Source organism: Delphinapterus leucas, chromosome 12 (assembly GCF_059928025.1).
Source record: "Delphinapterus leucas isolate spDelLeu-1000000601 "Yukka" chromosome 12, BTC_Dleu_Yukka2, whole genome shotgun sequence".
NCBI classification, from domain to species: Eukaryota; Metazoa; Chordata; class Mammalia; order Artiodactyla; family Monodontidae; genus Delphinapterus; species Delphinapterus leucas.
Genome location: NC_143140.1, coordinates 14,785,555 through 14,799,306, shown reverse-complemented (window position 1 = coordinate 14,799,306; position 13,752 = coordinate 14,785,555).

Sequence of the window (13,752 nt, the reverse complement as noted above, 5' to 3'; positions counted from 1 at the left end):
TCCTTTCCCTCGTCTTCTTTCCCCGCAGCCTCGCAGCTGAAGTCCCCTCCCAAGGGCAGGCGTGGCCGTGCCACTTGCCTCCCTAGTTTGGAGATGATGCCCGAACGTCTTCGCCGGGCGTTTGGGGACCCGCGGCATCCTCCTTCTGCCCCAGCCCCTGGCCTCACCTCCCTTCACCCTTATCCACATGTGGCCCCCACTCTGCTGAATTCTTGAAGGTCCCCGTTGTGTGGCTGTTCTTGAGGTACACTTGCAGCTCCCCATCTCCTTCCCTGCCCACCCTGTCCAAACCCCCGTTGGCCCCATCTCCACTTGGCTAAATTTGTTCCATCTTTAAGACTCAGCCCAGGTGTCAGCCAACTGGGAAGTGTCTTTTGACCGACCGCGGCACCTGTCACGCTTAACGATAATGGTTTACGTGTCCTGAAGACCAGGCTGTGTCTTTCTCGAGGGCAGGGTTGACCCCGTTCATTTCTCACCACTCAGAATTTAAAACATTGCTGATTTATGGTAGGCACTCACACGTGTTTGTTGAATGAATGAATGAACAGTGTCCAGTAAGAGTTTGATATCCGATGCCACTTTGGTTTACGGTGTGGTGTTCTATCACCGAGGGTTGTTTTGTAATGTATAGTATTGATGACTTTCACACAAGCATTTTGTGCACCATAGATCAATCTAGCAAATGAAGTCCAAGAACCATTTGGATAAATCTTTCTTCGGAAAGAACTTTAGGTATCAAGTAACTCCACTCATGTATATGCCTCTAATTACAGATTTGCTTCCTTCCAAATACTAGATTTTTTAAGTTTCAGCATTATGTTAGCAATTTCCCATACACCATTTTTATGCATATAACTTGCATCCAATCATATTTACTTTTTGCTCATTTGACTGAATTTATGGATAGGTAAAGTAACTAACTTTCAGTAGTTAAACTGACAGGTGGTCTTCCGTCTGCAAGTCCATTGTTCTGTTATATGCGGGAGTGAGTGGAAACAAAGTTGCAAGGCTCAGACAGTGAGCCGCTGGATTCTACACCCAGAAAGGAAACGTGCAGCCATTTAAGGGGTGAGTGAGTCTTTTGAGACCATTTTGGAAAATCCTAGAATATTGAAAATCCCATGTTTACAGAATCCATGAGTGTGCAAAGGCCAAAGCTGCACACCTCAGGAGAATCCACACCTCAGGAGAATTCCGTGCAGAGCAGGACGAGGACACCAGTCCTCAGAGAACGATAATTTAGTCCCAAGAATGTTTTCGGGTCCTTTCCCGTGACACTTTATGGTATCTTGAAATGATGCTGGGTTTCCCAAGGCTTGCACTGCTGCCCACCAGCCCCGCCCCAGAGAGCACTGAGGGACAGATACTGTAAACACCCTACACTCTCAGCTGTGGACAGTGAGAAAGCTGGGAGAAGGCTGTTTACTCTCTCTGCCTTGGAAATCAACTAGAGAGAAGCGGGCTGGGAGTATTTTTATAAAGCGGGCTGGGAGTATTTTTATATGTGTCTTGTAATTGATCCTACCCACTATTTATTTATGAGGTCACCCCTAAAAAGAAAGAAGTAAATTGACTGAATCATGCTAACAAATATAAAATAATTTGTAAGATTTATCTTTGACATCATCTGGGGGAAAGAAAAACCAAGATTACCATAAACGCGAGAAGTGAAGTTTCTGCTAAAGTTACTTAGGTGGCTGAGGCTACATTATGTCAGTTGCTGTAGCCTGGTCTGAAAAAGCAACAAAACATTAAATGCCTGCACATTGAACCAGAACAGCATTTCTACACTGAGTTTAGCTTTTTTTTTTTTTTTTTTTTTTTTTGCGGTACGCGGGGCCTCTCACTGTTGTGGCCTCTCCCGTTGCGGAGCACAGGTTCCGGACGCGCAGGCTCAGCGGCCATGGCTCACGGGCCCAGCTGCTCCGCGGCATGTGGGATCTTCCCGGACCGGGGCACGAACCCGCGTCCCCTGCATCGGCAGGCGGACTCTCAACCACTGCGCCACCAGGGAAGCCCTACACTGAGTTTAGCTTTTATTGAAGCAGAAGTTCTGGAGTCCTGGGACTTGCTATTTTGTCAAGGATCAGATGCAGCTCGGAGCCCCAGTTTGGCTTAAAGAGTGATAATGATGAACAGTATGAATAGGGCCTGCTATTTAAGGCCAGAATATAGTTACACATTCTGAGCAAAGACTGGATTGTGGGAGAGGCAGGTGGGCTGCAAAACGAGAATTTTAAGAGAAATCTACAGAACTGACTCCTAGGTTCAGCCTTCACCAGAAAACCCATACCTCTTATATTCCTTGTTGTCTGTAAATAGTTTAAATCAAAGATTTATTGAACAGCTAGTCTAGAATTTGACTTAACCCAACTTTGTGTCCCTCTTTTATCAATATTAGACGAGTTTTCTTTGTAAGGAGCACATTTAAATAAGAAGGTATATTCTAATAGAGCAAGCCCCTAAAAGGGTAAAATAATTAACTTAATGCCTGCTTTGCTATTACACAAATCTAGACACAGTTACTTGCATATATTGTCCTGGTGTGTCAACAGTGCCGGTTGTTTAAGCTAAAAGATACTCTACTGCTTTAAAGGTATTAGAGGAATTTTTAATTCCACCTTCTTGCTGAGTGCGGACTCTTAAGACAATAGGAAGAATTGTTTCATGTAAGTGTAACCAAAAATATGTATGAATACGATTGCTTTAGCATGTGATGTCAAGGAAGTGTCTGCACGAGCTGGCCTTGCAGCAGTGGACGGCACAGCTGAAGTGCTAGCAGCACAGCTCCAGCCTGGGCGAGTCATCAACCTTTTCAGGCCTTGCCTCCAGGCCCCGGGAAGCCCTCTGAGACAATGTTCTCCAGTCTTCTCAAAGAAATAGTTATCGTGAAGGTTCGAAATTGTGCTTTCTGCCAGGAGGTGCAGATCACATGAGTAAATGCAAAAACAGCTCAAAGTAGGAAGAGAATGACCTATGTGCTTTTCCATAGCTTTTTAGTTATTCTGCATAAATATTCAGGATGTCGCTTGATTTTTGACTTTCAGTCATGAATGTAGCTGTTCCAAAGCTTATTGAAATACGTGCTGATACTCATTCCATCATCCAAGAAGTGTTTATTGAGCACCTACTCTGTGCCAGCTCCAGACACTGAGGATAAATCAGTGAACAGAAACAAAATCTTATCACATGGACCCACAAATAAATATGTATAATGTATCAGGCTATAAACATCTTGTTTATTCTGTATGTCTAAAATATCTAATTTTATTAAATGGTATCATTCATTGCATTTTTCGGGTTTCAAAACTAAATGAATTTAAATATCCTGGAACATTTATTTCACTGTCTATGAAAAACATCTAGATACAAATCTACATAATATTGTTCGCTTTTGCATTATTCTTGCAAGTATATTCTCATTGTTCCTGGTCTGTTTTGTGACATGAATAAGTAGTATTAATTAACATGCTTGAGAGGTCATGTTATATATGTATATATATTTACTGAGAAGATATTGCCAAGCAGTTATATAACTAAAAGGCTAAAGGTATCTGTGTTTATATGCATGTTTGTATGTGTATTTATTAAGTATCTTATATATATTCAAATTATCATTGTATATAGTACAAGTAAATTTTATTAATTTGAACTTGACTCTTTGCAAGTTTACAGTTCTCCAGGTACTGATAAGGATGATTTATCTTTATATTACATTTGTATGTTTATTGTTTGATAAGCAAATGTTATAAATACCTTTTTAAAAACTATTTTTAAATGTAAACATCCATTTATATTTGAAAAAAAATAAGCTTTAACTGATCATTCTTTGAAAGCTTGTGTCATAAAAACTCAACAGAAATAAAAGTCGAATATGTATACTATTTGTTTATGGATCCATGGTATCCTTGTCCCTATTTGTTTAAATTAGTAAGTCTTTATACATAAAGATGTTTTTTATATATATATATATATATATATATATATATATATATATAAATGTTTATGCCTAGTGGTGATCTGTTTCTATAAAACTCAGGCTTAGATTTCTCTGGATTTAAATAGAGTTCTCCTCACCTCTTCATTTTAAAAGTGCAGAGAGCGAGTTATCAATCCACGACAGTGGCTTTTGGGTGTTATTTTGGTCAGCTCTGTCATTGAAAAGCTATGTGAATAATATCCAAACATCAGTGATATTTCTATATATCAGCAACAAACTAAAATGAAATTTAAAATAGCACAAAAACTATCAAACACCCCTAAGATATATCTGACAGAAGTTTTATAAGCCCTCTACACTGCAAATTAAATATTGTTGAGCGAAATTAAAGACTTGAATAAGATGGAGAGATATACCGTGGCCATGGAGAACAGGATTCAGGATTGTTAAGTGGCTAATTCTCCCCGGGTGGGTGAAGTAGATGCAATGTAGTCCCCGACAGAATCCGAGCAGGAGAGCGAGAGAGAGAGAGACAGAGAGAGAGAGAGAGAGAGAGAGAGAGAGAGTGTGTGTGTGTGTGTGTGTGTGTGTGTGTGTGGAAACTGATAAGCTAATTTAAAAATGTATAATTTCAATGACAAAGGCAATCTTGAATAAGAGATGGATAAATTACCCTACCAAATCAAGACCTATTATAAAGTCATAGTATGGTAAGGTATTTGTGTAGCAACAAACAGACAATAGACATACAAGTGGAATAAAGACAACTTCGTGATAAAGGTGACACCAAGTGCATTGGAGAAGGGATGCTCTTTTCAATAAGCAGTCCTGGGTTAATTTAATACTCTTATTGAAAACAATGACTTTTTGGTCTCCAACTGACACCATGCATAAACGCCAATTCCAGATGGACTGTAGATCTAAATATGAAAGACAAAACAATAAAGCTTCTCAGAAAAAACATAGAACATCTTTATGACCTTGGAGTGGGCAAAATTTCCTTTAAAAGGTTCCAAGACAACACTAACCAGAAGGGGAAAACAAGACAATTTGGAAAATAATAATATCAAGAAGCTCTGTCCATCCAAAGACATCATTAATAAAATGAAAAGACAATGTATAGAGTAGAAGATATTTGCAGCAAATATAACAAACAACTTGTACCCAGAGCATATTAAAAATTTCCTACAAATTAATGACAGGCAACTCAGTAGAAAAATGAGCTGACTTGAACAAAAAGAGGATATGCAAATGACCCATTAACATAAAGAGCTGCTTAGCCCCATCGGTTAGCAAGTAAACGCAAATTGAAATCTCAGCTCGATGTCAAGGCACACCTACTAGATTGAGTAAAATTAAAAAGAAAAATAAAATCTAACATTGGCAAGGATGTGGAAAAACTGCAGATAGCTGCATTAGTTTGGATACCCACTTTAGAAAGCTGTTTGGGGCATCCACTTGAACTTCATGCATCCACGCTCTACGTCCCAGCTCTTGTCTGTCCCACAGAAACGTGTAAAAACATCCCTCAAAAGATATGAGTAAGAATGTTCATTGCAGCACAGTTCGTAACAGCCCCAACTTGGAAACTACCCAAAATGCCCATTAACAGTAGGATTTATAAATTGTGGTGCATACTTACAACAGAATACCACTGGGCAGTGAGAATGAATGACCTACGACTTCACCTGAAATTATCAGTAAATCTCACAAACATACAATTGAATGAAATAAGCAGGATGCAGAAGAGGGCATGCTATATGTTTCTATTTATGCCAATTTCAAGCACAGGCACCTCTACATCTATGATGATAACACTCAGGATGTGGTTACCTTGGGGCATGGGGCCCAATGCCTGGAAATGGGCGTGGCCTGTCCATTCTTGTCTAAGGACTGGTGTCACAGGTGTGATAGCATGAAAAGTCTCCAAGCTGGGCTTCCCTGGTGGCGCAGTGGTTGAGAATCTGCCTGCCAATGCAGGGGACACGGGTTCGAGCCCTGGTCTGGGAAGATCCCACATGCCGCGGAGCAACTAGGCCCATGAGCCACAACTACTGAGCCTGCGCGTCTGGAGCCTATGCTCCGCAGCAAGAGAGGCCGCGATAGTGAGAGGCCCGTGCACCGCGATGAAGAGTGGCCCCCGCTCGCCGCAACTAGAGAAAGCCCTCGCGCAGAAACGAAGACCCAAGACAGGAAAAATAAATTAATTAATTAATAAACTCATACCCCCAACATCTTCTTAAAAAAAAAAAAAAGTCTCCAAGCCAAAATTTATTTTTTAACTTCTCTGATTGTGTGTTATACTTCAGTGAAAAGTTTTAAAGAGTTAAACATTTAAAAAGTAAAGCTGTATCACCTGATCTTCAATCGGGCAGGTAGAGCTCTTGGTCAAGCAGTCATAGGAGAAATTCTTTCTCTCAGAGCATCTTTCAAAACGCAGCGACAGCACACAACTTGAGGAACATTCTCTGAAACTGGCACAAACTTCCACCATCCAGAAGTTCACACGGCAAGTTGACTTTTAAGCAAACATCCTCTTTTCTTAGAGATTCTGTTCTATTTCTCCGAATGCCACTCCTCTCAAAAGCTCACTGGACTAATTCAATCCCCACTTTCCAACGTCCTGAAAGATCAGGGTGAAACAGCTGTTGATGAAGGGCGTCCATCTGTGGCCACGTTGCCACATGGCTTCAGCTACTATGCGTGTTTCAGGGAAGCAGTCAAGCCATCAAAATATTAATGGGCTCACCCAGGGTCCCCCAGGCACCAGTCGCCACATAAGAACGGAAGGAGGGGCTGCTAGCTGGACCCTGATGCCTCAAAGTAGTTCCCAGGACTGGGCTAGAGAAATGTAAACCCTCTACCACTCATGGTCAAGAATACAAATAGACTGTAAATTTGGCGTTTTTATTTTCATCTTTAGAATGGTTATTGTAATTGAATTGTCTTTTCTTTGAATGAAGGAACGTTTTGTGGTTATTAAAACTGTCTTTTAAATTTTATTTTTTAAGGAAAAAAAAAATTTTCAAGTTCTAACACCAGCGTGAGGGAGCTTTTATATTCAGCCCAAACTAGAAAATCTCGACTCCTTCCTATATCAAGCCACGTGTGCTCACTAGCTCGGTGTAATGCTTCTCATCTGGGAACAGCACAGCCTCACCAGGGGGTTTGGAAACGTGTGCCCACATTTCTTGTTGTCACAATAACTGGGAAATGCCACTCTTACGGGGCTTGGGAGAGTCTCTCTCTCTCTCTCTCTCTCTCTCTCTCTCACACACACACACACACACACACACACACACACACAATAATTTTGGTTAAAATAACAGTTTTAAGATAAACTCACATAGTGTTAAAGAGGACCGACTTTCAGGAACATTTGAACTCTACACAGCTTAGGGTCTTCAGTTTAACACACCTCTGTAGTGTTCTCCCTGGGAGCCTGCAGGGCTAAAACAGATAAATATGTGACCTGGATGATCCTAAAAATAATCACAATTAAAGAAGAAAATTTGCCTCCAGACCGACCAGAAAAATACCCTGTGATCTTGGAGTGACAGCCAAACATTCTGTAACGTTCAGTTCATCACCTGCTTCGGCACCAAAAAGTCAGTTATGGCGTTGAAGCACTACCTTTTTGGCCCAGAGGGAAAAATACACCCTATTTTAACCTCCAAGCGTCATAGGCTAAAAGTCATTTCTGCAGTTTGGTGATGCCCGTCACTCGAGGGTCAGACAACATCCAGCACTTCAGGTGCGGTTCAGTCACGGGAAAGCTGTGAACTCCTAGATGTCCTGAAAAGCTTTCAACACCTAGGCTTAAAACACTCCTAAAACAACGTCTTTACCACCACCTTTGCCTTTTTCTTACTGTTGCTGGCCCGGTCGTGGAGGGACCCAGCTTTCCTCCTGGGAGCTCGGATCAGATGGTGCTGGTTACCCGCAGTCACGGCAGTGATGCTGGGCCCCCCCCCAGCCCTCCCGCCCCCTCCTGTTCCACGATGCCCCCCCGCCACCCCCCGTGTCTGCAGAATGCCAGCACAGCGATGCCACTGGGCAGCGGGGCACACACAGAGGTGACACTGCTTCAGGAGGCTGCTCGTCTGGGGGCACCGTTCCGGCTGCACTTACTGCTAAACGTGTGCTTCCGTGAACCTCTTCACATTCCACAGGATCCACTGCAGCTACCAGGTGGGACCTGGTTAGATGTGATTGACGTTTTCTTCACAAGTATTCATGACGTCAGTGCCGGACAACGGCGAACATGGCCTCCATTCTGGTATCATCATCCTGAGTGCCACCAGCCCTCCCTGAGGAGTCTCTGTTCCAGAAGCCACGTCTGGGGCCAAAAGCAAATACCCAGTGTCCTTGCTGTGTACCAGGGACTATTCAGGGTCCAGGCAGGGTGGGGCCAGAGATCACTCCTAACCATTCAGCCACGAGCAAAAGACCCTCTGAGTCGAGTATTATCGTCCCAGTTTTTCCAGGGGAGGAAGCTGAAATGGAAAGAGTTAAGAAAATGCGGTGGTCACTGGGTTGTTTACAGATGGTCCAGATCTCCTTCCCTTCTGTGCACAGGAAAGTAGCGCTTCTCTACGTCCTCAAAGGTGGGGTGTGGCTCTGGGACCAGCTTCGGTCTGTGAAACGTGGACGGAAGTGCCAGGGAAGCATCGAGAGCCTTCAGACAATTCACCACATCCCTCTCCCCTGTGTTGGTGAAACGCTCGTCAAAGTGCAGCCTTTGTCATCCCAGATCCTTGAGCGACTATTGGACAGCATCACTCTGCTGACCAGTATGGACACTCAGACAAAGGGAATTTTTGTTCCGGTAAACTCCTGAGATTTGGGTTGAGGATGGAGAGAGAGTTTGCAGCCATAACACAATCTGGACTAAATTTAATAATTTGCTTAAATAACTCACCCCAACTCCTATAGCTTGTTGATGCCAGATTCACGTCTCGAGTGCAGGTCTCTCTGACCCAGCAGTTCATGATTTTTTCATGCATGAGCTCTCCTTTGGTATTGTAGGTCTGTAGGAACCTGAGCTTAGTTCTGTCGCTTGCCTTCTAGTTTTATTATAGAAATGAAAGTGATTTTAAAGTGCAATCTGTTGTCTGTGGTTAGTCCAAGATTACGAGCATGTGGAAGAAAATTCTCTCATTCTCTGGCCCATGTGTTTAGTCTGGAGCTTTAATGCCATGATCTGCCAGCCTCTTGAGAAATGTTTCTGCCTTTCTTAATTCTGAGATTCAAGTTCTGGCAACAAACTGTCAGCAACAATGTTAGCTAAAGAATGCACACCTGTCCTGAGTGTTACGTTTCTCACTTGAGCTTGTAGTTTCTATAGCGCGAGCTGGTACATGACTTCAACCATCTTTACGTTAATTGTCGCTCGAGCAGTATGACTCTGTAAAGTAACACCATCACCCATGCATGTATTGCTTTCTCTCTATATGCAATCCCCAAATTTATCCAGGTTCTCATGTTTAAATTCAGAGTTTGGGGACTTCCAAATCCACCAGCGGAGTATGCTACACAGCTGAGTAGCATCGGTCACCATGACAACCAACAAGCGAGAACAACCTGAGGTTCTGAACCTCCCTCTCGAGCTCCTTCCTCTGAAGCCCAAGTGAACAGAAGACCCCAGGGACCCAGGCATTACTTGAGTTCCTGAATGACTACAGGCAACAGGTGTTCATGTAGGGTGGAAAGGACAAAGAAGAAGCATCACCCCCTAAATTAGCAGGGTTGCCTTTTTAGAGGCTTGGGGTTTTCTCTTTCTCTTATTTGCAAAAATTGATTCTGTTTGGTTACTTTAACCCTGTAAAGTTATTTAATCACAAAATGCCTAAACCTTCATTCGATAGCTCTTTTAAACTATTTTATTTGTTTATAATCCTGCCTCATTCCATAAATGGTTAGAGAAATTATTGTGTATATGTTTAACCTTGGCAAATATCTAAGTTGCAGGATGATCTATACAATGAATAGAATGTATAGTTTGTTTGTTCGTTTCTTATTCTGAAATAATTGTAGATTTTTAAAAAGTTGCAAAAATAGTATGGGGTGATCCTATAACCTTTCACCCAGTTTCCCCTAATAGTTACATCTTAAAAATTATAATGCCCTATCAAAACTATAAAACTGACATGGGTACAATGCACGTGTGTAGTTCTCTACCATTTTATTACGTGTACATAGATTCATGTAACCACCAATGCTGTTAATACACAGACTGTCCCATCACCACAAACATCTCTCTCTCTGTGATCACGCCCACCTCCCCTCCCTCTGCCATCCCTATGACTCCTGGCAGCCACTAACCTGTTCATCCTTATAATTTTGTCATTGCAAAGACATTCTATGAAGTATTATTTTTTAACAGAAAAACTTTTTAAGTTATTTCTCCTGTTACTTAAACCATTAGAAATCTGACAGATCTCAAATACACCAAGATTATTATTCATATTCAACAGTGGTGATTAGTATGCAAATTTGTCTGGGAATACCATTTTTGATCATTTTTCTATAACCTACATACATATTAAAAGTTTTGTATATTTTAGAGGATGAAGACTTCCTTGATGACTCGAACAGCATCAGCATTTTCTGTTGGTAACAGCAACTAGCAAATAAAGTTTAGGTAAAACTTACGTGCTGTATTGGCTCTTCTAATAGGCCTGGGTCTGATCTAAGACCCCCTTACTTATTGTGAGCCTTTGGGTTGCTTGGTTATGGGAGTGGGGATTTTTTAACTTTCATTAAAAAAAACTTGATCTTCCATTTAGAACAACATGGGCGTTCACTGTATTAACCTTACGTGGATGTGTATTATGTGGGGGAATTTTACAGAAGATAAATTCCTATAAAACATATTCATTGCTTTCTAGGTTAGAAACAATTTTTTATTCCCACCATATGTGATAATCCCCCAAGTTCAGTGAATAAACTGTGATTAGGTCACAGTCTCTTGTTAGGAACATATATGCAGCCAGCTGGCCGAGGGGCTATCATCCTGCCCGAGGAGGAGAAAGAAACACCACTGAGGTAAAATCAAAATGTCCATACGTGCTGAGAAATAGCTCATGAGAGTATGTGGCATTACCTATACCGGCGATACTCAAAATCAGTGAAACAATGGTATCTATTAAAAAGAACGTGTAGGAATTTTATCCTTTGAGAAATGGGCTAGGATAGGGGTAGAAAGACGGGGAAGAATGAAGACTTGGCCTATTGAAAGTGGAGATTATTTGACCCGTTTATTGGAAATCAAAACTAAAAATTTTGTTTTACAACATTTTCAAATATTTGGCTACGTTTTCAGGTGGGTACACATTAAAGAATATTAAATGGCTAAAGAAGAGTGTTGTATTCTACCCATAATTTGTCGCACATCTTAAAAAGTATTGCTTTAAGAATCACCAATTTAGAGGGAAAATTTGAGTGGCCACAGGACTGTTTTCAGTCCTGTCCGACTGCATTTTTACGTTCACTAAGATAAAGGCATTGTCGGAGTCGTGAATAATTTTTTTAAAGAAAGCAAGGGTGTTACAGTAGATGGATCAAAGTCCAGGTGAAATCTGAGTAAGGCAAAAAGATGCACCAGGTTGGATACAATGGATTGAATGGATAGAAGTTCAGCCTCTGGAATCAGACACCTAACCGAGCAAGGACTACACAGGGCATATGACTTGTCACCAGCACATGCGGGAAAAATTAGGCTTTTCCTAACCATTGCCTCTGTGGCCCAAAGAGCAACATGACAGTCCAAAAAAAGAAACCCACAATGCAATTTACATGGTGTATGGTCTAATGTTCAGACTAGGACAGCACATTATTGTTGTACTCTTACGTTGGCCAGATCTTTCCAACATGGTGTTCCTTTCTGTAGAGGTGTAAGTAAACTAGGACGTGTCTATAACAACACAGCCATTTCTTGGTAAAGGAGACGCAAGACTAGGATGTGTTTCTGACTTCCAACGATAAAGGACTAGAACACAGAGCAGGGTTTACGCTTGAGCTTTACTTGCACGAAACTGACATAACTTTTACCAGAGCCAAAGATATACAGAAGCAGAGTTCAACATAGCATAGGAAAGAACTTTTAGCCACATTAGAGCATCCAAAGATGGAGCAGGCTCACTGGAGGCAATGAGTCCCTTAACACTGGAGATATTCAAGCAGAAGTGTCAGTAGCCACTGTGGCTCTGTGTCATAGCAGTGATCCAAGCAACAGAAATGTTCTCCTCGCTTTAATCCCCAAATTTTATTAAACGTGTATCAGCAATTCCCGGCACACCACTTACCAGCTTCTTGGTATCACTTAACTTCTCTGGGCCTCAGTTTCCTCCTATTTAAAGGACTGAGGGTTGACAGTAACTTATAAAGCTGTTAGAGACATTGAATGAGGCTGAAGAACAATAGTAGCAGCCTGACTCCAAATCTTCCCATCACATTCCCAAAGTAACCGTAAGATCAACAAGTACAATTAAACTAGACAGGACCCATGATTTAAGCATTGTTAGGAGATAGAGAACACTGCAACCTTCAAGTCACTTATGAAGGAAAAAAAGAAACAAATTCTAACAAAGCTTCCAATACCTGCAGCCCTTCCAGCGAGCCTGTGGGTACCGGCAGTCAGGACCAGGGAGCCAGTAGGAGGAAGTAAAACACAAAAATGGTGAACACAGGTTGGGATTTGGCAGTTCACAGCCCTGGCTACAGGGAAGGGGCTTAAAAGTGTGTAGGGCCTGAAGTGGATTGGATTAAAGAGATTAAATGGAGAGGATTAAAGAGAGCAAGAAGAGGTTGTATTCCTTAGGCATGAAGTGGAGGAAGGAAAGAATGAGTGAAAGAAAGAAGAAAATTAAAGATCTTGTTGAATAAGATTGGTTGATTGCATCAACGTTATTATGATTATATTGATTATGATTGTAGATTGTGCTTATAAATTTGCAAGATCTACCATTTGGAGAAACTGCAGAAAGAGTACATGGGATCTCTCTGTATTATTTCTTATGACTTCATGTGAATCTCCAATTATCTCAAAATAAAAGGTTTTATTTTAAAAAACTTATTCCGGAAAACAATACCGTTTACAATCGCATCAAAAAGAATAAAATACCTAGGAATAAATTTAAACAAGGAAGTAAAAGATCTGTACACTGAAAACCATATGACATTGAGGAAAGATAGAGAAGACACAAATAAATGTAAAGATATTTTATGCTTATGGACTGGGAGAATTATCATTGTTAAAATGGCCATATTACCCAAGACAATCTACAGATTCAGTGCAATCCCTATCAAAATACCAATGGCAGTTTTCATAGAACGAGAACAAATAATTCTAAGATTTGTATGGAAACAAAAAAGATCCCAAATAGTCCAACCTATCTTAAGAAAGAAGAACAAAGCTGGAGGTATCATGCTCCCTGATTTCAAACTATACTACAAAGCTGCAGTAATGAAAACAGTATGGTGCTTGCACAAAAAAAGACACATATATCAATGGATCAGAAGAGAGAGCCCAGAAATGAATCCACACTTATATGGGCAATTAATCTACGACAAAGAATGCAAGACTACACAATGGGGAAAAAGACAGCCTCTTCAATAAATGGTGCTGGGAAAACTGGACAGCTAAGGCAAAAGAATCATACTGGACTACTTTCTTACACCATATAAAAAAACAAACTCAAAATGGATTAGCAACTTAAATTAATCCATAAAACACTTAGAAGAAAACATAGGCAGTACATCATTTGACACGGGTCTTAACATAATTTTTTTGGATGTATCTCCTCAGG